The sequence below is a fragment of the Populus alba genome, chromosome 14 (assembly GCF_005239225.2).
Source record: "Populus alba chromosome 14, ASM523922v2, whole genome shotgun sequence".
NCBI classification, from domain to species: domain Eukaryota; kingdom Viridiplantae; phylum Streptophyta; class Magnoliopsida; order Malpighiales; family Salicaceae; genus Populus; species Populus alba.
In genome coordinates this window covers 3,150,476-3,175,264 of record NC_133297.1, presented here as the reverse complement: position 1 = coordinate 3,175,264, position 24,789 = coordinate 3,150,476, and the positions used below count along the sequence as shown (strand labels likewise).

Genomic DNA, 24,789 nt, shown 5'->3' with positions numbered 1-24,789 from the left:
AAAAATGCATTATAACAAAAACAATAACTACTTTTAATCCGACAGGGTATTGGTTGGCTATAACCAGCCAAAATTGAGAAGACACTCAAATTAGAACTAGAAATTGTTGTTTTAATATTTTTTTTCTAATTAATTTTGAATTTTAATAATTTTTTCTATTTAGTTTTGAATTTTTATTTCTACATCAGTGTTTATCACTAGATAAAAATTATGCGCCAGCAAACCCGCAAGTTTTAACGTCTGGAATAGGTGTTGAGAAAGCTTGTGGCCTTTAGTTACCATGGCAACCTACGTATATCTTGAGCAAGTTTATCTTTAGCTGAGGATGGCAGTGCACTCCAGTTTATGTTAGCGGAGTTTCGTTGTAAATTATTATGGCATCAAAACAAGGTATGAGCTAATGTTTCTTCATACAATCATTATTTATTTATTTTAATATTAAATTTAGACACACACGCGTCCATTAATGTTATACTCAATGAAATGTCCCGTCCCGTTTCATTTTCTGCTCCAATTCGCTGCCATTGTCAATCAATTTAAACGTCTCCCTCATTACCTTTAATCTTTTCAATATTATTCGCCATTATTTGAAATATGCAATGATGCTAATGCTAAAAAGCAATCAGCCAAAGCGACTAACCTACAACTACTTTTTATTTATCTCTCTTCTTAACCTTTAATTTTGGACTCTACTTAAACATTGAAATTGCTAAGGTGTCATCCATTAACTCTCTTTTAGCTTTATCCCTTCATGTGAGCAGTGGAGACTTTGAAAACCCCATTCAAATGCAATATCATCAGTGGGTTTGTATCATCAGTTTTGGATGTGAAATTAAAGAGCTCTAATTTTTTTTTTTTTTTTTTTTGGGTTTTGATCGAGGAGTATTCAAATTCCTCTCATTGGACAAGTTCTTATATGCCACATGAAGCTGATGGCTGCTCCCATCTAATAGCATGTAATTTAGAAGAGTGAAAATACTGATATAGTTTTTTTAGTAGTATAATTATGGTATTTTTTTACTAATGTACACTCGAATACAAAAGGAAATTATATTAACAACCTATTTTAATATATTTAATATTAATACTGTTAGCTTTTTTGTTTTTGAGAAAAACATTGAGAAAAGTTGTGGATATAAAAGAATAAATATTTTTTACTGTTTTAATAGATACATAGAAATAACTTTTTTTATTATAAAAAAATCAATTTAATTTTTCATTTGGCTATCCTTTTTGAGCAAAAATCAAGAAGAAAAGAAGTTTAAAACATAAGCTTTTTCCTTTGATTTTTCTTTTATCTTTAGCAGAGGATGGTACTCCTTAGCGGAGTTTCATTATAAAGTAGTTTCATTATAAATACTTTATAATGAAACTCCGCTAAGGAGTACCATCCTCAGCTAATTTAATATGACCTTTAGTTACCATGGCAACCTACGTATATCTTTAACAAGTTTATCTTTAGCTAATGTTTCTTCGGACAATCATTATTCATTTTTTTAATATTAAATATATATATATATACACACCCGTCCATTAATGTTATACAATAAGTTTGTAGAAAAATAGCATACCAGACATGTAGCCTTATTGATGGTATCAGCACTGCGATTAGAAAGCTCTTTAGCATCATCCAAAGCGGACAGCATCAAATCCATGAAATCTTCTTCTCCCTTTGCTGTCCCAGAAGCTTTCTTCTGCTTGTGCTCTTCTAACCATTTTGCAACCGTATGGTCTAGATTTTTTGCTGTCCTTTTCATTGCCTTCTCAGCTCCTCCCAAATCCAACCATCTTAAAAATGGAAGTGCGTCAGACACTACAAACATTCCTGACAATTCTAAAAATGCCCTCAGGGAATCCCTCCATTCATCGCTCGGCTTTTCCTCTCCATGGATTGCATAATCCACATATCGCTTGCTGACAATTATCTTCAATATAACGTTTAAAGTTATGTCATTAAACCATCTCTTCATCTCCACCAAAAGCTTTTGTGAATTACTTTTGTTCCCGATCCATTGCTGGTATAACGCTCCTACAGCATCCCTGACCTCATCCTCTCGAACATGTCTGAACATCTCCAGTCGATGATTAGAGAGAACCTCAAGAGTGACTATCTTGCGTATACATCAGACGCCAATAAGTTCCGTAGGGGCTAAAACTAAGAATGCTGTAATTGTAGCCCAAGATATCCATTGCAAGAGTTTTAGGTCGAGTAGCGAAAGCTTTGTCATTGGTCCTTAGACACTCCTTGGCCATCTCCCAGTTACTCACTATCAAAGTTCGATGGACTCCAAGCTTGACGGTGAATATCGGACCATACTTGTCAGCCAAGTTTCCCAACGTTATATGGGGTGGTTGTGAGCCGCCTAGTAGATGGAGATGGCCAATAAGGGGCCATGCACCGGCAGCTTCCGGCGGTGCTCTCTTCTTGTTCTCCTTTCCTGGAATCCGAAACAAATAGTAGATCGAGGGCGTAATAAAGGCAAGCAGAATAAGTACAGCAGTTGCTGAGAACTTAAAGGGGAAATCCATGATTTGGTTTGAGCTATGTAGAGATCGATCAAATATTCAAAATTATATGTAGTACTAATTATGATTGTATAAGATGTTCGATTCCATATGTGATAAACGGGTACGGCGTCAGTGATGCATACTTATCACCTTCTTTGTCTTTAGAGGGTGTTTGGGAGTGTGGTAGCGGTTGCTTTTCAAATAGCTTTTCGTGCCGAAAAGCATGCCAATAATGTTTTTTCATTTTTTAAAAATCATTTTTGACATCAGCACATCAAAATGATCCAAAAAGTACAAACCGCACTCAATTTTAGCAAAAAAAAAAAAAAAAATTTGAATTTTTTCGAAAAGCCGGTTTGGCCGCAATGCCAAACAGGCACTTAATTAGAGCGTAGATATCGATAATTTGACATCTAGGATTTCGAGAAGGGGTTCCGAACCTAAAAAAAACTGAGTAAAACTAAAAGCATTAAGTAAACCAGAAATAAATAGAGTTAAATTGAAAAAATTGAGTCAAATCAAATTAAACCAGAATCGATTAATTTGAACCTGTTTTTATTATAAAATAACCAAATTAAAACCGGTCGGTTTAAATCAGTTTTTATTCTAAAATAACCAAACTGAAACTGGTCGGTTTGAACCGGTTTCAATTCTAAAAAAAATAATTTTTTTTATTTTTTTATAAAAACTAAACATAATCGAATTGAAAATGATCATCCTTGATAGGTAGATAGTATATAGGATTATGAAAATAATTGTTTTTAAAAAATTATTTTTGTTTAAATATATTAAAATTATTTTTTTTTTCACAGAAATTTTAATATATTTCTTTTTCTTTAAAATTCTCCTTTGCCAAAAGACACCAGATCAAAATTCAATTGGTAGATAAGGGTGAAAGAATTGGTAAAAGATGGTGGCTGATTTCTTTATTTAAATATATATTTTGTGTAGAAATCTCCAAAAAAGAGTTGAGAATAATGAAATGTGTTAGATTGTGCCTTAACCAACCTTCTTATTTATATAGAGGCAACAGAACACTGCAGTAACTGTAATGATTACAACATCCTATATTAATTTTCTATTCTAATAGATACATGAGTAACTGTAATGATTACAACATCCTATATTAATTTTATATTCTGATAGATACATGATATACATTCTATAATATGCCCCCTCAAGCTGAGGGTGGGGGATCAACCTGAAGCTTGAACCGAAAAGTAATAAAGGATGCAAAAGGAAGCGGTTTAATGAAAACATCGGAAAGTTGATCCCGAGAGGGAACAAAGCGAATCTAAATTTCTTTCTTGGCAACATGATCATGGACAAAGTGATAATCCACTTCAACATGCTTAGTACGAGCATGGAAGATAGGATTTGCTGAGATATAGGTAGCACCAAGATTATCACACCAAATGGTAGGAGCAGATTCTAAGGGAACCTGCAAATCTGTTAACAAGTATTGAAGCCAAATGACTTCAGCGGTACCATCAGCAAGGGCTTTATACTCAGCCTAAGTAGAGGAGCGAGCAACAGTGCGTTGCTTGTTGGATTTGCAAGAAATTGGCGTCTGACCAAAAAAGACAAGATAGCTACCCGTAGACTTGCGATCATCAATACTACCAGCCCAATCTGCATCTGTAAAGCCATGTAGAGCAAAAGAGGAGCCTCGAGTGATATGGAAACCATAAGATGTCATACCTTTAGATAGCGTAAAATACGTTTGACAGCGGCCCAATGAGAATCTGTAGGAGCATGCATAAACTGACAGACTCTCTTAACAACAAAACATATATCTGGACAGGTGAAGGTAAGATACTGAAGAGCACCCACGATTTGATGAAATCGTGTAGGATCAGAGAATGAATGATCCGATAATAAAATGACTTTCGAAGGGGAGACTGGAGTATCAACTGGTTTGCAGGAAGTCATACCAGCTCGGGTGAGGATGTCAAGAATATATTTATGTTGACGCAGCATTAAACCCATACCGGTAGACTGAACTTCAATACTCAGAAAGTAGTGAACAACACCTAAGTCATGAAGCTTGAACTTAGAGCTGAGTAACTATATAAGGTGATGGAGTATAGCAGAGTTGCTACCCGTGAGAAGAATATCATCAACATACACCAGGAGATAAAAGGTATTAGTACCATAAGATAAGATAAACAGGGAGGTGTCAACCTTGGAAGCTTGGAAACCGATAGAGAGCAAAAAATCACTTAGATGAGTGTACCATGCACTCGGTGCCTGTTTCAAACCATACAATGATTTGTGCAATCTGCACACATGAGATGGAAGAGAAGAGTCAATGAAACCTAGAGGCTGTTTCATGTAGACCTCTTCAATAAGAACACCATTGAGGAAGGCATTATGATATATCAAGCTGATGAATCTTCTAATTTCACGAAACCGCGATAAAGAAAACCAATCGGATAGTGGCCTGCTTAATAACTGGACTGAAGGTTTCAGAATAATCAATACCTTCCTGCTGGGTAAAACCTCTAGCAACAAGGCGCGCTTTATAGCGCTCAATACTACCATCAACACGACGTCTGATCTGATATACTCATCTACTGCCAACAACGTTCATCGAAGGATAAAATGAAACTAAAGACCAAGTGCGATTTTTGCGTAAAGCGATGATCTCATCACACATAGCATTATGCCAAACTGCATACCAGTTAGCATCAGAGAATGCAAAAGGCTCAGAAGAGGGAGAATACAGTACCTGTGTAGAGGTAGAAGTAGCGACAGCGAAAGCAACCAGATTAGCTGTCTTCAACTGCCACGGTCTAAGAGTCATAGGATGTCTGCTGTGTGCTGGTGGAGACGCAGGGGAAGACGGTTGTAGTGAGGAGACCTGTGGCAACTGATAAGAAGACAAACCAACCATAAGTTTTGCAGACTAGCAGGAGAGGATGATAAAGAAGCAGCCTCAAGCACAAGACTGTCAGCAGAGGAGGGGCTGGAAGTAGAGATTGAAGATGCAGGAGTGTTGGCCAGGGAGGGTGAAGCAGAGGAGAGACTAGAAAGTGCCCCAAGACCATGCCCCAAGACCATGAGGAGAGGAGACCAATTGACAATATGAACTTGCATCATAAGTGTTGTAACCCATTTTTAGGTCCCCACACAAAAATAATAATAATAATAAAAATATAATAATAACAAAAATAATAAAATAAAATAAATAATACTACTACTAATAATAAATAAATAAATATATAGCCGAAAGAAATTAGAAAAAATAATAAGAGGTGGGAATGCTCAAAAAAATGGTCAGAAAAATTGGTTAAGGAGGTTAAAAATACAAAGATTGAATTTTTGACAGTATATTCTTGAATGATGAGAGCCCTGTTGGAAAAGAAAATTTGAATTTTGAGGAGAAAAGTCCAAATTTGGATGTTTATGGACTTAATTGGATTTTATTGAAGGTTTAATTGAATTTATAGAGGGTTTGATTGCAAGAAAAATGGATTTTTAAGTTAATGTGGGCTTTAATTGAAAGAAATTAAAGTTCTGGGGTCAAATTATAATTTTTAAGAGTTGATTTGGTCAAATCAGGGGCTTAATTGCATAAATATTGAAGTTTAATAGCTAATTAGGGACTTAATTGAGAAAATCCGAAACCAATGACCAAATTGGAACAAACGCGTAAATATAGGGGCTGTAATTAACAAAATCAGGGGCCAAATTGAAGAAATTGAAAGTTTATGGATCAATTGAGGGTCCAATTGCATAAATAAGAGGCCAAGGACTGAAGTGAAAAACGTGGCCACCTATAGGGACGGAGACGGAAATTGGAAAGGATGCAATTGAAATGAACAAAAGATAATTAAGGACTGATTTGGAAGTTGACGTGTTGGCGCCATATTTAAATGAAACGACGAGTTTTGTCCAAAACAACGCCGTTTCATGTTGGAAAAAAAAAAAAAGAGAGGACAGAACGGTGTCGTTTTGAACGACATTGTTCCTCTTTCTTCTTCCCCTAGACGTGCAACAGGGGAAGAGAAAGCATTTGTTTTTCTTCCTCTTTCTTCATTAATTCCTGCGATCTACGTGCCCTACAGAAGTCTCAAAACCCCAATCACCTTGATGATGAGAAGTCAGGGGCGCCGCACCCACCAACCAACCCGACGTTGCCCTGCTCCCCATGCACAGTAATGAAGAGGCCCCGCTCCCTTGCCCCCTATAAATAGAGACTTAACGCCAGCACACGGAGAGAGGAGACGACGAACCGAATAGAGGAGTGAACAAACCGAAAACAAAAAAAGCGAACCGAAAGGAGAGAGAAAGGACCGAACAAGAGAGAACCAATAGTAAACCCAAAATTGAGAGGGAGGAAAAAGTTTGAAACGAGGTAGAAAACATAAAAAACAAACTGGGAGGATAAAGGGAAACCACCGAAAAGAAGAAGAAGAGGAAAGCACACGGAGGAGAAAGGAAGAGTAGTAACCTCTCCCTCCGCTGCTTGAAACAATGGCACCGCTGCTAGGAGTCGCCGTCCGTGAACCACGACACCGCCACCGGCCTCCACCGCAGCACCACTAGCGAAGCAGTCCGCCCAGCAGCACCGCCTCCTTCGCGCCAGGTAAAGTCTTCTTCCCCCTGCATTTTTTTTCACTGTATGCTTTTTCCTCCTGCATGCAGGAGGAGGGGAGGGGAAAAATAATTCCCCCCCGTTGGTTTTCTTGGTGTTGGGCCAGGTTGGTTCTGGCCTAGCACTAGTGGGTTTCTTTCGCTGGGCCAGGCTGGTTCTGGCCCAGCTCTGATGTGTTTGTGGGCCAGAACGATTCTGACCCAGCCTTGCTGTTTGGGCCGGGTATGGCTGATTAGTACTTAAAAGTGCATGTTTATCAAGGTTTTATATCATCATTTTGCACTTGAAGTATCAACAACTCCTTAACTAAAGCATGTTTTATAATAACAAGTTTGATACTATAAGATACCTTAATTTATGGTAAATGCTCATCTTAAATACAGGACTATCACATAAATAAAAGGATTGATTGATGAGTTTAAGCATTGAAAGTGAAAGGACAAAGAGATGGCCAAACTTAGAAAAGAGATGCCGGTGCAGTCCAAACCGGAACATTGCTCGGTAATTGGATCATATTTGGAGCTCTAGATCTCGGATTTAGGTCCATTTTATATGGATGGAAAGGTAAGACAAAGGCCTACAAATTTAATGGGAGCCCAAGATTTAAAAAGGTCATTTTGAAGTCCAAATTGAAGGAACAACGAAGAAGTCCGAAGCTGTCCTGCAGCCCAGACACTATTTAGTGTTCAACCCATATCTTGAGTTCTAGAAGTCCAAATGACCTCATCTTTTTTTTGTTGGAAAGCTGAGACAATTTCCTAGAACATTCCTAAGGATTATGGGAAAATTATGATGTTAGCAATGACGTCTTGTTCAGACAAGAAGATAAGGATTGTTATCAAGTCAAGATGTGGCCACCCACTCATCAATTAGTCAACAAATCAATAGTTCCAAATTTTGGCCTATAAAAGGAGGCACTTACCATGTATTGAGGCATCTTGGTTTCCAGATCAAGATCATGCTCTTGCTTTCTCTCTTTGTATTGCTTATGTTTTGCTTTCATTAATATCAAGTTTATGCACTTCATTTCCTTTCCTTTACTTAGTTAACTTCTTTCTCATTTATGTTCTTATCTTGTTCATCTATGTTTCTTTCTTTCATTATGTTTAGCTAAGTTAATTATGTCAAGGTGAAAAGGGTACACTAATGGTGTAAGAATAAGTATAATATAAACTTAACATGGACCTTAACGTTGGATACTAACATGTTTTATATTTGTTATCTTGTTCAATTTTAATACTTTGCTTGTTAAATGGTTAATCTAGATTTATGTTGTATAACACTTGGTACAACAAATACTTGGTACTTTCATAGCCCATACTGTATGGTATAACCGACACCTGAGCTATGAAAGGAACTTGATTTGTTGTTAACATAAGTTATAATCATGAATGCCTGCCAACATTTACAAGTATTAGCTTTATTTGAATAAGATAACTAATGTAATCATGTTAACAATTTATAATCTGATTGGAACCTCCTTTATGTGTGGTTTCCAATTGAGTAATAAGAGTTTATACTATACTTGTTTGAAGTACTATTAGTGGATCCTCTAACCTTGACATTTATTTTTATCGTTGTTTAATCCTTACATTAATCTTTCAACTCAAAGTTCTCATTAATTTCTTCCTTCTCTTCTTTATTATTGTTGTTGTTATTATTATTATTATTATTATTATTATTATTATTATTATTATTATTATCTGTTCATAAACTCAGTATATAGGCTGGAAACCTGTGACCCGATCTTTTAGATCATTCTCAGGTATAACAACGCCACGTACTGAGTATTATTATTATTATTACTATTACTAGTACTACTATTGTTATTGTTGCGTTGTTATTTATAATTTATACAATTAACCTTTCTGTGGTTCGACCCCGGTCTTGCCGGGTTATTTATTACTTCGACACTCCTGCACTTGGGAGAAGACATCAAGCTTTTTGGTCGTGTCAAGTTTTTGGCGCCGTTGCCGGGGAGGTAAATTCTTGTATAAATTATAATATTTAATTTATTTTCTCTTTTCACTTTTCATTTTATCTAACTTTTGTTTTCTTTGTTTTGTTTTGTTTCTTTTTCTTCTATTTTCTTTTCTTCCTTTTATTCTCTTTTTACACGTGCATGAGAGTTTGGTCACGTACATTAAGTGGTCGACTTTGTAGGGTATCCTCATCATTTTCAGAAAATATGGCCGAAGAAGATAATCAATCGCTTTATAATGAGAATAATGAGAATAACCGTATGAGAACACTTAGAGACCACGTGAATCCCACAAAAACAAGGGCACCCTCATGCATAGTTTTCACTCCTGATGCATCTCATTTTAATTTTAAGCCAGGTATTATTCAACTTTTACCTTCTTTTCATGGTTTAAACCTAGAAAATCCATATTTGCATTTAAGGGAATTTGAGGAGGTCTGTAATACCTATAATGACTCAAATTATAGCATGAACACCATTCGATTAAAGCTTTTTCCTTTTTCATTAAAAGATAAAGCTAAAACATGGCTACAAAATTTGAGACCATGATCTATTTGTGCTTGGGATGAAATGCAACAACAATTTTTAAAGAAGTTTTTTCCATCTCACATAACAAACTCTTTCAAAAGACAAATCATCACTTTCACTCAAAAACCAGGAGAAACATTTTACCAATGTTGGGATAGGTATCGAGATTTGCTTAATACTTGCCCTCATCATGGTTTTGAAACATGGAGATTGGTTTCACATTTTTATGAAGGTTTAACACCTAGAGATAGGCAAATGGTTGAATTGATGTGCAATGGAACTTTCGAAGATAAAGACCCTAATGAAGCAATGGAGTACCTAGACTTGCTAGCCGAAAATGCTCAAAATTGGGACACCACAGGTACTTATGAGGTACCAAGTAAAACTCAACCTCATACATCTAGTGGAGGTATGCACAACCTTAGGGAAGATCATGACCTCCAAGCCAAGTTTGCATCTTTAGCTAGAAAAGTCGAAGCACTTGAATTGAAAAAGAGTGGTCAATTAAAATCTATTCAAGACATTGTGTGTCAAATCTGTGAAGCCAAGGAACACTCAACAAATGATTGTCCAACTTTGCCTTCTTTTAGAGAATGCCTCCATGAACAAGCTCATTGTCGCACCCCAAAAAAAATCCTTCCGGCGAAGCGAAGCGCGGCATCGGGCTGGCGATTTTTCATCGTTGCGTAATGTTTTGCTTTGAATTCGTTCGTGGGAGTCGCCACCTAGTAATTTATTGAGGGCTACTAGGAAACCTGATGTACTGGTCTTGTCAGAGATCGCGGGTAAGGGACTGGTTGTGGTTAGGGAAGGTATTAGCACCCCTAACACACCCTACCTGAGGTAAGCTGCATTGTGTTCTAATGTGATTTAAAAATTTAAAATATTAATTAAATTCTAAGGCTTGAATAAATTAGTTATTAAATTCCTGAATATATGTAAAAACTTGTTCTTACATTTTCATGGAAAATACAACTTGATTTTATTTGTCCTTGAGATATTTAACCATATTTAAGAAAATTTAAAATATTAATTAAATTCTAAGGCTTGAATAAATCAGTTATTGAATCCCCGAATATACGTAAAAAACTTGTTCTTACATTTTCGTGGAAAATACAACTTGATTTTATTTATCCTTAAGATATTTAATCATATTTAAATTAACAATTAATTCTTTTTGTCTTTTTTTTTTATAATATTCAATAACATAAATAAAAAAAAATACAAACACACACAACTTTCTTTTTATCATTTATTTTTCTTTCCTTTTTTTTTTTGTATTTTTTCATGTTTACAAGATACAAACTACAAAAAAAAAAAACTCAAAAGTAAACAAATATTACATTAAATAAATATTACATTAAACAATTATAAAATTACAAAAAAGCCATTCAAAAACTCCAAAAACAGTGCTGGGACTAATTGGGTGAAGCCGAAGGACACCAAGAAAGTGGCGGCGCGTGGGTTCACGCGCCGCCGCCACTGGCGGCGCGTGGAACCGCAAAAAAAAGGGCAGCCGGTGGATCTGACTCGCCTTCATCTCCTCTTCCCTCCTACACTGGCAGTGAGGAGCAACATCACCTGCAAAGAAGAAAAGGACGCAATCCAGTTGGTTTTATTTTATTTTTTTTCTGTTTCAGATCTGCTCCTCATTTTCTTCTTCTCCGTTGCGCCTCTGCTTCTTCTCGATTTCGCCTTCTTCTCTGCTTCGGGCGGCGCTGTTGGCTGATGGAGGGGCTGCCGTGTGTGGGAGCAGCGGGGGAAAGCTCCGGTGCTGAAGGAGATGAGAGATCGGTGGCGGTGCTGTGGAGTTTTTCTGTCCGTTGCTCCTTTCTCCTTCCCCGATGGCAGATCGGGCGGCGAGGTTGTCCTGGCTGCGAGGAGAGCGACGGCTAGCGAAGGGGCGCGTCCGGCTGCTGTGGCGACCGTCGCTGCTGAGGAGATCGGAGAAGAAGATGCTGCCGAGAGAGGGGCTGGTTCGGTTTGCTGCTGTTTGGGAGAGGTTGAGAGTCAGGGACGAGAGACAGAGGTGGAAGGGGCTGGTCCGGTGCTGATGAGAGGAAGATCGGCGTTGTGGGTGGTGCTGGTTTGGGGAAGAAAAGAAAAATGAAAACGGTGAGGGGGGCTGTCCGGTTTTGGAGGAGAAGGGAGAGGATTTTTATTTTTTTATGGCTTCGGGTCAGGGCTTGGATTTGCTGGTTGAAGGGGAAGAAGATGGAAAAAAAATAAAAATGGTGAAGAAGGGGAGTAGTGAAAACCGGCTGCTGAGGGGGGGGGCGAAAATCAAAGAGCTAAGGGGCTCTTTTTGGTGAGCGGCTGCAGGGGAGAAGAAGAAAATCTCCAACGGGACTGGGGACTGTGGGTACTGCTCCCCTACTGCCGGGACCCGAAAAATGGCTCAAATCTTCCCCCCCTTTGCAAAGCTGGGAATGAGAAGAAATAGGGGTTTTTTTTCATTATGAGGAGGGCCACCATGTCGGCGGGAAACAAGGAAAAGAAGACCATGGGTGGGGGTTGAGTTCATCATTTTTAGCCGAAAGAGAGGGATTAAATAATGGTCTTGGGCCAGGGGCAACGGCTAGTTTCGGGTGAAGAGAAAAAAAATTCTTAGGTTGCCCCTCCTTCCAAAATTCAAAATTCCCTTAGGCAAAAATATTGTTTCGGCCTCAAAATTGGTCCTTTAATTTTCTTTTTTTTTTTTTGTAAAATTTGATTTTTCTTGTTTTTTTGTATTTTTTTGAAAACGAGCAATATCAACGTCGACTCAAATACGAAAAATCAATTATTTTAAAAATGACGTGTGAAAAGTCGAACGCATTCGAAAGACCCTTAAAAAAAAATTTTTTAAAAAAAAAAATTTAAAACGACGTTGAAAATGCTAAAATGATGAAAATACATTAAAAACATATTTTTTTGGATTTTCTTTGTTTTTCTCTATTTTTGGATTTTTTTGAAAAATATATCAAAAACATGGGTCAAAAATTGGGTAGCAACACTCATGCTTTAAACAGTTTCCAAAGACCCAACCATAACCCATACTCACAAACGTATAACCCTGGTTGGAGAAATCACCCAAATTTCAGTTAGAAGAGTGATAGCAACAATGCACAAACTTCACAGCCACCGTTTCAAGCACACCATAATTTTTAAAATTCTCATGGATATGCACCTCCTTATGCTCCACCTCCTAGAAGAAATCTTGGGGAAACATTGCATTCATTCATTGAAAAGCAGGAGACAATCAACACTCAACTTGCTCAAAGCATGACAGATTTTAAAGATTCTCTTGCAAAATTAACATCTGCTCTCAGTTTCCAAGAGAAAGGTAAGTTTCCATCTCAATTGTCGCACGTGTGCGGCGTCGCGGCGAAAATATATATTTATGTTTTCCATTTTAAATCTAAAAATGTAAATCTATTCTATATCTATTTGGAAAATATATGGAGACAATAAATTCTTGTCTTTGATCAGTGAAAAATGGAATGGGAGTCGCCACCTAGTATTTTGGTCACTAGGAACCCTAACTGGTCTCAGAGATCGGGTACGGGGACTGGTTGCGTAAAGAGAAGGTATTAGCACCTCAAATATGCCCTACCTAAGGTAAGCTGCATTGTTTGATTGTCTAATAAAAACTAAGGTGTTATTGTGTTTCTAGTTGTTGGTCTGTCCATAGTTCAAGAAAAATCCTCCTCGGTAAGGAGGTCTTTATCTTATCGGGTAAAATCCTAACCGTTCTAACGTCTATACAAAAACTTTGTTTTTAATATTAGGAATATGTTTTACGTATAAATTTTTAATCCCAAATACTATGAGAAGACAAAAAGAATTTTTTAGAATTTTTGAAATATTGGCCTAGTTCTCATGGCTTGAATAAACTGGTTATTAAAGCCAAAATGCATGCTATTACATATATTATTTTGAAATTTCCTTTGTTGTATGAAAATATGATGTTATAATACTTATATATATATATTGGAGAGACTAGGCCGTATGCATTAAAACAAAAACATTTTTTTGAAAGCAAAATATTTTTTATTTTTTTACAATTTTTTTTGATGTTTTGACGAAAACCGGGTATTTTAATACTGAATTTGTATCTTTATGGTATAAAAATACAAACCAATATTAAGCCATTTGATAAAAAAAAATGCAGGAAAATCAACAATATTTTTAAATATTTTTTCAAAAAAAATTAATTTTTTTTTTGGGATATATATCTATATATATAAATAATATATAATATTAGGTGGGCTGGGCCAGCCCAACTTACTGGGCCGGACTCAGCTCAAAAATGTATTCGGCCCAGAACGGATTGGGCCGATATCGACCCAACCCAAATCTCCTATGTTCGTCTGGGCCAGACCTGGCCCAGACAGCAGGGATGGGCCAGAATCAGTCTGGCCCACAAATACATGGATGGGCTAGAATCAGTCTGGCCCAGAGAAAAAAACCAAACAATGCTAGGCCAGAATCAACCTGGCCCAGCGACATAACAACAAGGGGAGGGGGAATTATTTTCCCCCTCCCCTCCTGCATGCAAAACGTGCGTTCTGCATGCAGGAAAGAAGAACAACGAAAATGCAAACAATTAGGGGGGGAGAAAATTTACCTGGCGTGGAGGAAGTGGTGCATTGCTGGTCTGGCTGCGTCGCTGGCGGTGCTGCGGTGGAGGCCGGTGGCGGTGTTGTGGCTCACGGGTAGCGGCTCCAAACAGTAATGTTGCTGCTTCAGGCGGTAAAAAAGGCTTATGTTCTTCCCTTCTCTTCCATTCTCCTCCTCTCCTTCTGTTGCGTTTCCTTTCCCTTTTTGTTCGGATTTAGATGGTGTTTCTTTCCAAGACCCAACCTCGGCCAGAGTCAATATCGTTTTCCTTAAACCTCACGATCCACTCTTCTTTACCTCTCACTATCCCTCTCGGTTAATTTTTCAAGTTTCCTACCCCGTCTCCAACTTTTTTTTCTTCCTCTCACTCTGGTTCGTTTTTTTTTTTCTTCGGTTCGTTCTGTTTCTTCAGGTTCGTTCTCTCCTCTCTCCTTTTCAGTTTCGGTTTGTTCTCTCCTCCCTTCGGTCCGTTCTCTCCCTCTTGGTTCCTCCCTCGGTTCCTTCCTCCCTCGCGTGCTGGCGTTCAGTCTCCATTTATAGGGGGCAAAGGGAGCGGGGCCTCATCATGGCTGCATGGGGAGCGGGGCAGCACCGGTCGGTTGGCCAGTGGGTGCGACTGGCAAGGCGCGGCTCCCCCGAATTTTCACCATGAGAGGGCGTGGGGCTTCAGGTCGTGACAGAAGCGTGCAGATGAGAGAGGTAGCAAAATTTAAAGAAGAAAAAACAAAAAAACTTTCTCTCTTCCCCTGCTGCATGTCCAGGGGAAGAAGAAAGAGGAACAATGTCTCAAAATGACACCGTTCCGAGCTTTTCCTTCTTTTTTTTTTTTTAACATGAAACGACGTCGTTTTGGACAATTAAGTCCATAAACCTCTAAATTTGGACTTTTCTCCTCAAAAAATCAAATTTTCTTATCCACCAGGGCTCTCATCATTCAAGAATATATTGTCAAAAATCCATCTTTGTATTTTTAACCTCCTCGACTAATTTTTCTGACCATTTTCTGGGCGCTTCATGCCTTCTGTTATTTTTCTAACCTCTTTTGGCTATTTATTTTATTTTTTGTGGGGACCCAAAAATGGGTTACAACATCAACCACAACAAAATCCAAAGGGGCAATACAATGCAAATGCAAGTGGTTCTGGAAGCCAACGCATGAATCAAGTCAAATCAGTCATCACTCTTCGTAGTGGTAAGGTTATTGAAAAACCCATTCTTGAACCTTGTGAGAAAGATGATGAGTCTATCTCTGAGGGTAAGGAAGGGGTTGAACCTGAACATTGCAAAGAATAGACTGATTCCCCGCCAGCACTTCCATTTCCTCATGCCATGACCAAACAAAGGAAAGTCAATCACAACTCTGAAATCTTTGAAATTTTCAAACAGGTAAGGATCAATATACCTTTGTTGGATGCTATTAAACATGTTCCTTCCTATGCTAAATTTTTGAAAGATTTGTGCATTGTGAAGAGAAAACTGAATGTGAAAAAGAAAGCCTTTTTAGCCGAACAAGTAAGTGTCATTCTTCAGAACAATAATGCTTTGAAATATAAAGACCCTGGTTGTCCTACAATTTCTTGCTTTATTGGAGAACATAAAATTGAAAGAGCCTTACTTGATCTTGGAGCTAGTGTGAATTTACTTCCATATTCAGTCTTTCAAAGTCTTAATCTAGGTGAGTTAAAACCAACCTCTGTAACTCTTTTACTTGCCGATAGATGTGTAAAAGTGCCTAGAGGAATAGTTGAGGATGTGTTAGTACAAGTTGATAAATTCATTTACCCTGTAGATTTTGTTGTCTTGGATACACAACCTGTTGAAGCATGTAATTCAATTCCTGTCATTTTAGGACGTCCATTTCTTGCCACTTCTAATGCATTGATTAATTGTAGGAATGGACTGATGAAGCTATCATTTGGAAACATGACATTGGAGATGAATATTTTCAACATTTACAAGCAACCTGGAGATGATAATGATTTACAGGAAGTGGACTTTATTGAAAAATTAGTTCATGATCAATTTCAAACCACTTCTAGTGAAACTAAGATTGATGAATCTGATGATTTGCAAATGGTCTACTTTCAGGAATCAAAGGCATGCAATTGGAGACCACAAATTGAAGAATTGCCACCACGATCAATTGAGCCCATACCTTCAAGTGTTCAACCACCAAAACCTGAATTGAAGTCGTTACCATTTAATCTCAAATACTCATTTTTTAGAGAAAATGAAACTTTTTCGGTAATAATCTCTTCCAAACTTAATGCACATCAAGAAGATAAGTTATTACAGACTCTGAAAATGCACAAAAATGCATTAGGATGGACCATAGCTGACATAAAAGGAATTAGCCCTTTGATTTGCACACACAGGATTTATTTGGAGGAAAATGCTAAACCCTCTAGAGAAATGCAACGAAGACTTAATCCTAATATGAAAGAAGTAGTGAAAAATGAAGTCATTAAGCTTCTAGATAATGGAATCATTTATCCTATTTCTGACAGCAAATGGGTAAGTCCTACCCAAGTTGTACCCAAAAAGTCTGGAGTCACTGTGATAACGAATGAGAAAAATAAGTTAATTCCAACTAGGACTATTACTGGTTGGCGCATGTGCATTGACTATAGGAAAATTAATTCTATGACTAGAAAAGATCATTTCCCTTTAACTTTCATGGATCAAATCCTAGAACACTACCAGAAATTCGCTAAATACCAACGGAATCACCGATGGAATTTTGATTGTTGGTATTTTTCGGTCGAAATCACCGACGAAAATATTTTCGTCGGTAATTTGGTCAGTATTTGCCGATGGATATAGTCCATCGGTAATTACCGATCGAATTACCGACAGAAAATTCAGAATTAATGAAAAAAATGGCGCGGAGGTTTTGGCGGGTGATTTTTCCGACGGAATCATCGACGAAATTAAAACCGGGGAGCCGTACGCGTGATGGGACCTGTTCACCGTCAATAATACCGACGGAATCACCGATGGATTTGAAATGCCAGATCCGTACCGGTGATGTGACCGGTGCACCGTTAAAAATACTGACGGAATCACCGAGGGATTTGAATAGCAGGTCCGTACGGTGACGTGTCGATTGCCTGTCAGAATTACCGACGGTTTTGCCGACGTATTCACCGACGGAATAAAACCGTCGGCATGTCCGTCGGCAAAAGTGAATATATGGCCACTCTGCCGACACTCTCCTCCCCCATTTCTCCTTCTTCTTCCTAATCCTAACCCTCCCCATCTGCAAAGAACCAGCCCCCCCTCGGCCCAAAACAAAAATCTTCCTCATCTCAGCACAACAAGTTGTATTTTTTGAAGTTTTGTGGTCACATCATCCGTGTTCTGATTTACCGACGGATTTTATCATTTTTTGTAATTAATTCTATCTTTTAAAATTTTAACATTTAAATGTCAATTTTATTGTTTTTTTAGTATATGTATTTTTTTTTACTAGATGTACATGTTTTATTGTTATTTCTCAAACAAACTTGTAGTATATGAATGTATAATTTTATACTTGTTACGGTTTGTTTTAGATTTTGTAAGATTGTATTTGTTTGTAAATTGTTAAAACTTAATTTGTAGAATTACCGAATTACATGTTATGTTTTGAAATAATTAAGAGCTTGCTTAATGGGTCCTTTTTATAGAGGTTCGATAGAAGTCATGGATGATCGTTCATGGATGTATCTAGATTCACCCCAAGGATTGCGTTGAATTACCGAATTACATGTTATGTTGGCAGAGTTGAAAAAGATGTTGCATCCCCGCGTCTTTCTGGTGAAGAATTGCATCATGTTGTATCAGAGTACGGTGACATTGTGTTTGGCCTTCAATCAGGTAAGCAAAAGTTTCCTAGTTTTGGTTTGACCCATAATTGGGTAAAGCGAAGTATCTTTTGGGAGCTTTCGTATTGGAAGACCAATCTTCTCCGCCATAACCTTGACGTCATGCACATAAAAAAGAACGTGTTTGAGAACATTTTCAACACCGTCATGGATGTGAAGGGGAAGACAAAGGACAACATGAAGGCTAGATTGGATATAGCTTTATACTGTAACCGTAAAAATATGGAGTTGGTTTATGAGGAGTCACGGGTTGCAAAACCAAGGGCAAGCTTCGTGTTAGAGAAAAATGCACAGCTGCTAGTCTACAAATGGCTTAAGAGTCTGCGTTTTCCGGATGGACATGCATCGAACATATCAAGGCTTGTTATAATAGAGGACTGCAGATTGTATGGAATGAAGAGTCATGACTGGCACGTGTTTATGCAAACACTCATCCAATTAGCTTTTCGTGATTTGTTGCCAAAGGGAATATGGGATGCACTGACGGAGATCAGTCATTTCTTCAGAGATATATGCTCCAGCAAGATGAATGTTGAGCACATTGAGAGGCTTCAAACGAATATCATCGAGACACTATGCAAACTTGAGATGATATTCCCTCCTTCATTTTTTGACTCAATGGAGCATCTCCCTATACATCTACCATTCGAGGCAAAAGCTGGAGGACCGGTCCAGTATAGATGGATGTACCCATTCGAACGGTGAGATATTACAGTTGCAATGGAATTCATATCTTAAAGTATTTTCTATGTTTTTCTTAATTGAAAATACTTGAATTGTACTTCAATGCAGGTACTTGTTTAATCTAAGAAAAAGGTTAAGAACAAGGCGCATGTTGAGACTTCGATATCTGAGGCCTATATTGTTGAAGAGATATCAACATTTATCTCGTACTATTTCGAACCTCATCTGAGAACAAGAATCAATCGCGTTCCACGGCATGACGATGGCAGTGAAGTGCCTTCCAGTGGGAACTTGTCAATATTCTCCAATACTGGACGACCCACACCTAAAAATGCCGTAAGAGGAAGATATTTGTTGGAAATAGAATTCAAACAAGCACACAACTATGTTCTATTTAATTGTGATGAGCTGAGACCATTTATTCAGTAAGTCTATATATGTGTAATACTAATTAAACTTTGTCAGTAATATACTGTTAATTATATATTGTAATATCATACACTCATTATCACTTGCAGGCAACATCGACAATATTTGCTCTCCAATAACTCGCAGCTGACCGAATCCCAGATCTTTCAATTATAAGATGAACAATTTGCCAAATGGTTCAGAACACATGTAAGCACTATCACAAACTCATTCTAACGTATGCATGTCATTACGAGATTCTCGTTCATTTACCGTTTATTGATGTATATTTAATTACATATATTTACAAGGTTTATCAAATGGGAAGGAGTGCGCCTAAGTCATTGCCTTCACTAAGCCTCGGCCCTGAAAGAAAAGTTAAGGGCTACAACGGGTATTTTGTCAATGGATATGTTTTCCATACTGAAGAATACGGGCAAGGAAGAAAGACATACAACTGTGGTGTTTGTGTTAAGGGATCCACAAGTAGCCAGTTAGAAGTTGACTACTATGGTAGATTAGAAGAGGTTGTCGAATTGCAATATCATAGCGAGCAGAATAAAGTGTTTTTATTCAAATGCTATTGGTATGACACGACGAACAGAGGAATCAGAGTTGATCTGCACCATGGTCTGGTCGAAATCAACTCAAAAGCTAGACTCCGCAACATAAACGATGTCTTTGTTTTCGCAAAGCAATGTCAACAAGTTTATTACACATACACCCCTTCATTTAGAAAGGATCGATCAAGAGTTGATTGGTTGTCCGTTTTAAAAACAAAACCACGGGGTCGTGTCGAGGTTGTTCAGGATGAGAACGAAGACACAAGTGTGCGAGATGAAGTCTTTCAAGTTCATGAGTTGGTTGAACCATATCGAGTTGCTCCTTCGATTGAATTGGAAGAAAAATCAAATTTTTGAGTTCTCGATGATAGTCTTGTTGATATTGGCGGAGAGGAGTTGAATGTTGTTCTCAGCTCTAGCGGACAAGCAAATGTCGATGAAGAAGATGATATCCATTTTGAAGATTGCGATGAAGATGATGACAATTCAATTGATGAGGAAGAAGAAGAAAATTCTGACTAATTATATGAAAATGAAGCCCTATGTAAAAACATTTGTCTCATGTAATTTAGATTATGGATGATGTATTTTGTAAAACAAAATATTTACTGTTTAAGCAATGTGGTTATTGTTTTATGTGATGGACATTTTATCAGTTAAGTTTTTGCAGGAAGGTAAACAGACAATACAAAGACAACCTTTCCTGCATAAGACAAACTTACGGACGTTAATACCGACGGATAACCATCCGTCGGTATCTCACAGAGAGTTCGAAATTAATTACGCGAAATGCCACCCACACCGACGACATTACCGACGGATTCACCGACACATACACCGATGGATTACAGTCCGTCGGTATATCACAGAGAGTTCGAAAATAATTACAACAAAATGCCACATTCACCGACGGGTATAACGACGGATTACAGTCCGTCGGTATATCATAGAGAGTTCGAAATTAATTACGCGAAATGCCACCAACACCGACGACATTACCGATGACTTAACCGACACATACACCGATAGATTATAGTTCGTCGGTATCTCACAGAGAGTTCAAAAATAATTACAACCAAATGCCACCTTCACCGACGGGCATACCGACGGAATATTTCCGTCGATATTTTGTCGGTCACACATATTACCAACAGAATCACCGACGGACGTCGAAAAATATGGAGGGATTTTAAAATTTCGGTGCGAAATTCAAAACATTACCTATGGATTTTTGACCTGTTACCGATGGAATGGTTGACTTGTTACCGACGGATATTAATTCCGTCGGTGATTCCATCGGTAAAATTGCCATATAAGTTCCAGCCCCCGCCGCTTCGCCTCATTTTTTCTTCTTCTCCCCGCGCCGCGCCGCTTCTCTTCTCTTCTCCTCCGTTTTGCACCTTAGATTTTTGATTTTTTTGCTTTCAATCTCTAGCAAGATTTAGTGTTGTGAATCTTCCTCATATTAAAAGGTATGTGTTTTTTTCCAATTTATTTTATTTACTTTTAATTTATTTTTTGTTGTTTTTATTTTTTGTTATTTTGTTGTTTTGGTGTTTTTTTTTGTAATGTATATTTCGTTCCTTTTCTTGATGTAGGTTTTTGTTTTTTGAATTTTTTGAATATTTTTTATTGTTTTGTTGTCATAATAACATATTATTTAATTTGTTGAATATTTTTTGTTCAAGTTGAATTTAACTTAGAATTAGTAATTGAATATGTTAGAATAATTATTAATTTTACTCTATTATTGCATGATTTGTGTTTAATTATTTTCATTGATTTTAATTGTTAGTCTATATTTTTTTTTAATTTATTGAATATAATTTATTGTTGTATTGCCATATATAATTATTGATTAATTTGTTGAATTATAATTGTTAATGTTGAATTTAACTTAGAATTAGTAATTGAATATGTTAGAATAATTATTAATTTTACTCTATTATTGCATGATTTGTGTTTAATTATTTTCATTGATTTTAATTGTTAGTCTATATTTTTTTAATTTAGTCTATATAATTATTGATTAATTTGTTGAATTATAATTGTTAATGTTGAATTTACCTTAGAATTAGTAATTGTATATGTTGGAATAATTAGTATGTTTTTTTTATATTATTGCATGATTTGTGTTTAACTGTTTCCATTGATTTTAATTGTTAGGCTATAATTCTTTTTTATTGTATTGAATATATTTTATTGTTGTATTTCCATAATTATTTAATAATTTGTTGAATTAATATTGTTAATGTTGAATTTATCTTATATTTAATAATTGAATATGTTGGAAGAATTATTAATTTTACTCTAACTTGATGATTTGTGTTTAATTGTTTCTATTTAGTTTGAATTTATAGTTTTTTTGTATTGACATAATTATTGAATAATTTGTGAATTGTAATTGTTAACGTTGAATTTATCTTATGATTAATAGTTGAATATGTTGGAATAATTAGTATAGATTGGGTCAATTGGTTGTGGCTATTGTTAATATTTATAGGTTTGTGGATTTGGGTAGTATCTAGTATAGGGGAGGTGCTGCCGATTTTTTTTTTAACTTTTGAATTTTATTATACAATTATTTATATAAAATTGTTTAAATGCGGAGAATGAAATCCAGAGCTAGTTGTTCACGTCCAGTCGAATCAAGTTCGTCTAGCAGCGATGCTAATGTTTCCTTAGGTGCCTCTCAAGAAGAGGCACCTACACCACCTGCGCCGTCAACCGATGCCTCTTCCAGCGATGTTTCACATCGCAGAAGCGGCATGCCTTCGCAGTGGAATCAATTTACCCGCAAGTACGAGGCACAGTGGAAGGACGATCTTTCAATGTAAGTTTGTTAAGAGTTTTAGTTTTTTATATATATATATATATAAAATTTAAAACATAATTTATGAAGTAATCACTATTTCATTAATTTCATTTCTTTTTAGGTTCACAAACATTGAGGCCGCCAGAGTAATATCATCGGCATTTAAAGCGTCGATGGAGATTCCATTGTTTCAATGGAGTCAGATATCCAGGCATCCTGAATGGATGCCTCAAATCAATGCATGGTTTCGTAGATTTGAGGTTTGTGTTAATATATAATTTTCAGCTTATTTCTAATAAATTCTAGTTATAATTGTAAATAAATTATTAACATTTTAAAAAATTATTTTTTTATACACAACATCGATTCAGCTGGGACGATGAACATGACACCGTTGTGAGGAGGGAGTGGGAAAATCACACGGCAATTAGGTAACATCGAAAACAATACGACTTTTTTTTTACATAATTATTTATGTTTCGAAATGTAATTTTTTTGTGCGTGAATTAGGTTGCGTGATTTTTGGTATGAAACCCAGAAAAAGGCAAAGAAAACAGCGAGGGATAAGGGGTTCCAAGGCTGGAACGATGTTGCGGTTTGGAGGGATTTCAAACCGATATACATCCCAGAAGATATATGGCCACACTATCTTCAGTACGTGACGTCTGAGCGGTTCACTCGACGCTCACAGTCCGGTGCTGGCAACCGGAATCGGCCAATTCATGGCTCGGTGACAACGCACACCGGCGGCTCCGTTCCGTTTGCTGCACATGCGAAACGGATGGTAAGATTAATTTAAATGAAATATATCGTTCAATTAATTTGTTGTTAATAAATTTTTTTCATTATAGGCTACGTCTCTTGGACGTGACCCGAGCCCTATGGAGCTGTTTGTGGAGACGCACGTGCGGAGTCATGACCGCCAAAAGGGGACGCAACAGTTCGTTGACAACCGTGCTCAACAGTTTGTGGTATGTTTGTTCAACCATTTTATTTTGTCAGTTATTATTATGTTTATTAAATTGAATATGATGATTTTTTTTTTTTCAGGAGACCTATAATAATCGGTTGAGGGAGAGATACGGGGACGATCCTTCGACCCATCCGGAATTCGATCCGGATTTGTGGATGGAGGCTGGATCGTCAGGTGGACCCGATAAAAATCGAGTTTACGGGCTCTCCAACACTACCGCCGCCAACTTGCGGTCGACCGGTACTGCTTCAACCGTTGGGAGCTCCTAATCTGTATCGAGCTCCCAATCTAAGGAGTTCGTGGCCTTGTAGCAAAGGTGAGACCAACTATTAGAGGCGTACACACAACTCAAAGAAGAGCAAAGATTGGCGAATGAACAACACAGAGTAGAGTCTGAACAACAAAGAGCGGCCTATGAAGAGCTTCGCCAAATGGTCATGAACATGACACAAGGTGGAACATGTGCGCCTAATCCTTTTTGGCCGCCTAACCCCCAGCCTCCTCCTCCTCCTCCACCTTTATATTAATTTTTAATAAACATTATTTACATTTAAAATTTCGTTTAATGTTTTTTTGAAACACATTCATTTTGTAATGAATATTATTTAACTTTGAGTTTTTGTTGCTTAATATAAATTGTATTTGCATAATTGGTTTGTATTACCATTAATTTATATTATTTTTTCTAAAAAATTAAAAAAAAATTACACAGGGATTTACCGACGGAATAACTCCGTCGGCATTGGACAGTTTCTGCCACCATCACCGATGAATATTCAGACGGACAGATTCGGTCGGTATTCCATCGCATCACCGACATATTCACCGACGGAAATAATCCGTCGGTATAATGTAAATACCGACTAATTTACAGACGGAAATATTCGGTCGGTATATAATATCACCGACATTTTTACCGAAGGACTTAGTCCGTCGGTATTTACATAACACCGACGGAAAATATTCCGTCGGTATATTCCAAGCGGGAAACTTTTTTTTTTTGGTGCGCACGGTCCGTCGGTAAATGTTTTTTTTGTATTTCTGACCGATATAGCGACGGAATGTGGAATCACTGACAAAAGGTATTCCGATGGGCGTATTCCGTCAGTAATATAGTCGGTAAATAATTTACCGACGAACTTTCTATCACACACCGACGGAATATTTCTGTCGGTAAAACTGTGAAATCTTGTAGTGGAAAGAGTTGCAGGTCATGAATTTTATTGTTTCCTAGATGGCTATTCAGGTTACAATCAAATTG

At 37.2% G+C, this 24,789-nt stretch overlaps 1 pseudogene; it reads right to left on the bottom strand.

Moving 5' to 3' along the window:
* Positions 1-1,487: 1,487 nt before the first annotated feature.
* LOC118034168 (strychnine-10-hydroxylase-like) lies at positions 1,488-2,580 on the bottom strand (annotated as a pseudogene).
* Between the last annotated feature and the right edge of the window lie 22,209 nt (positions 2,581-24,789).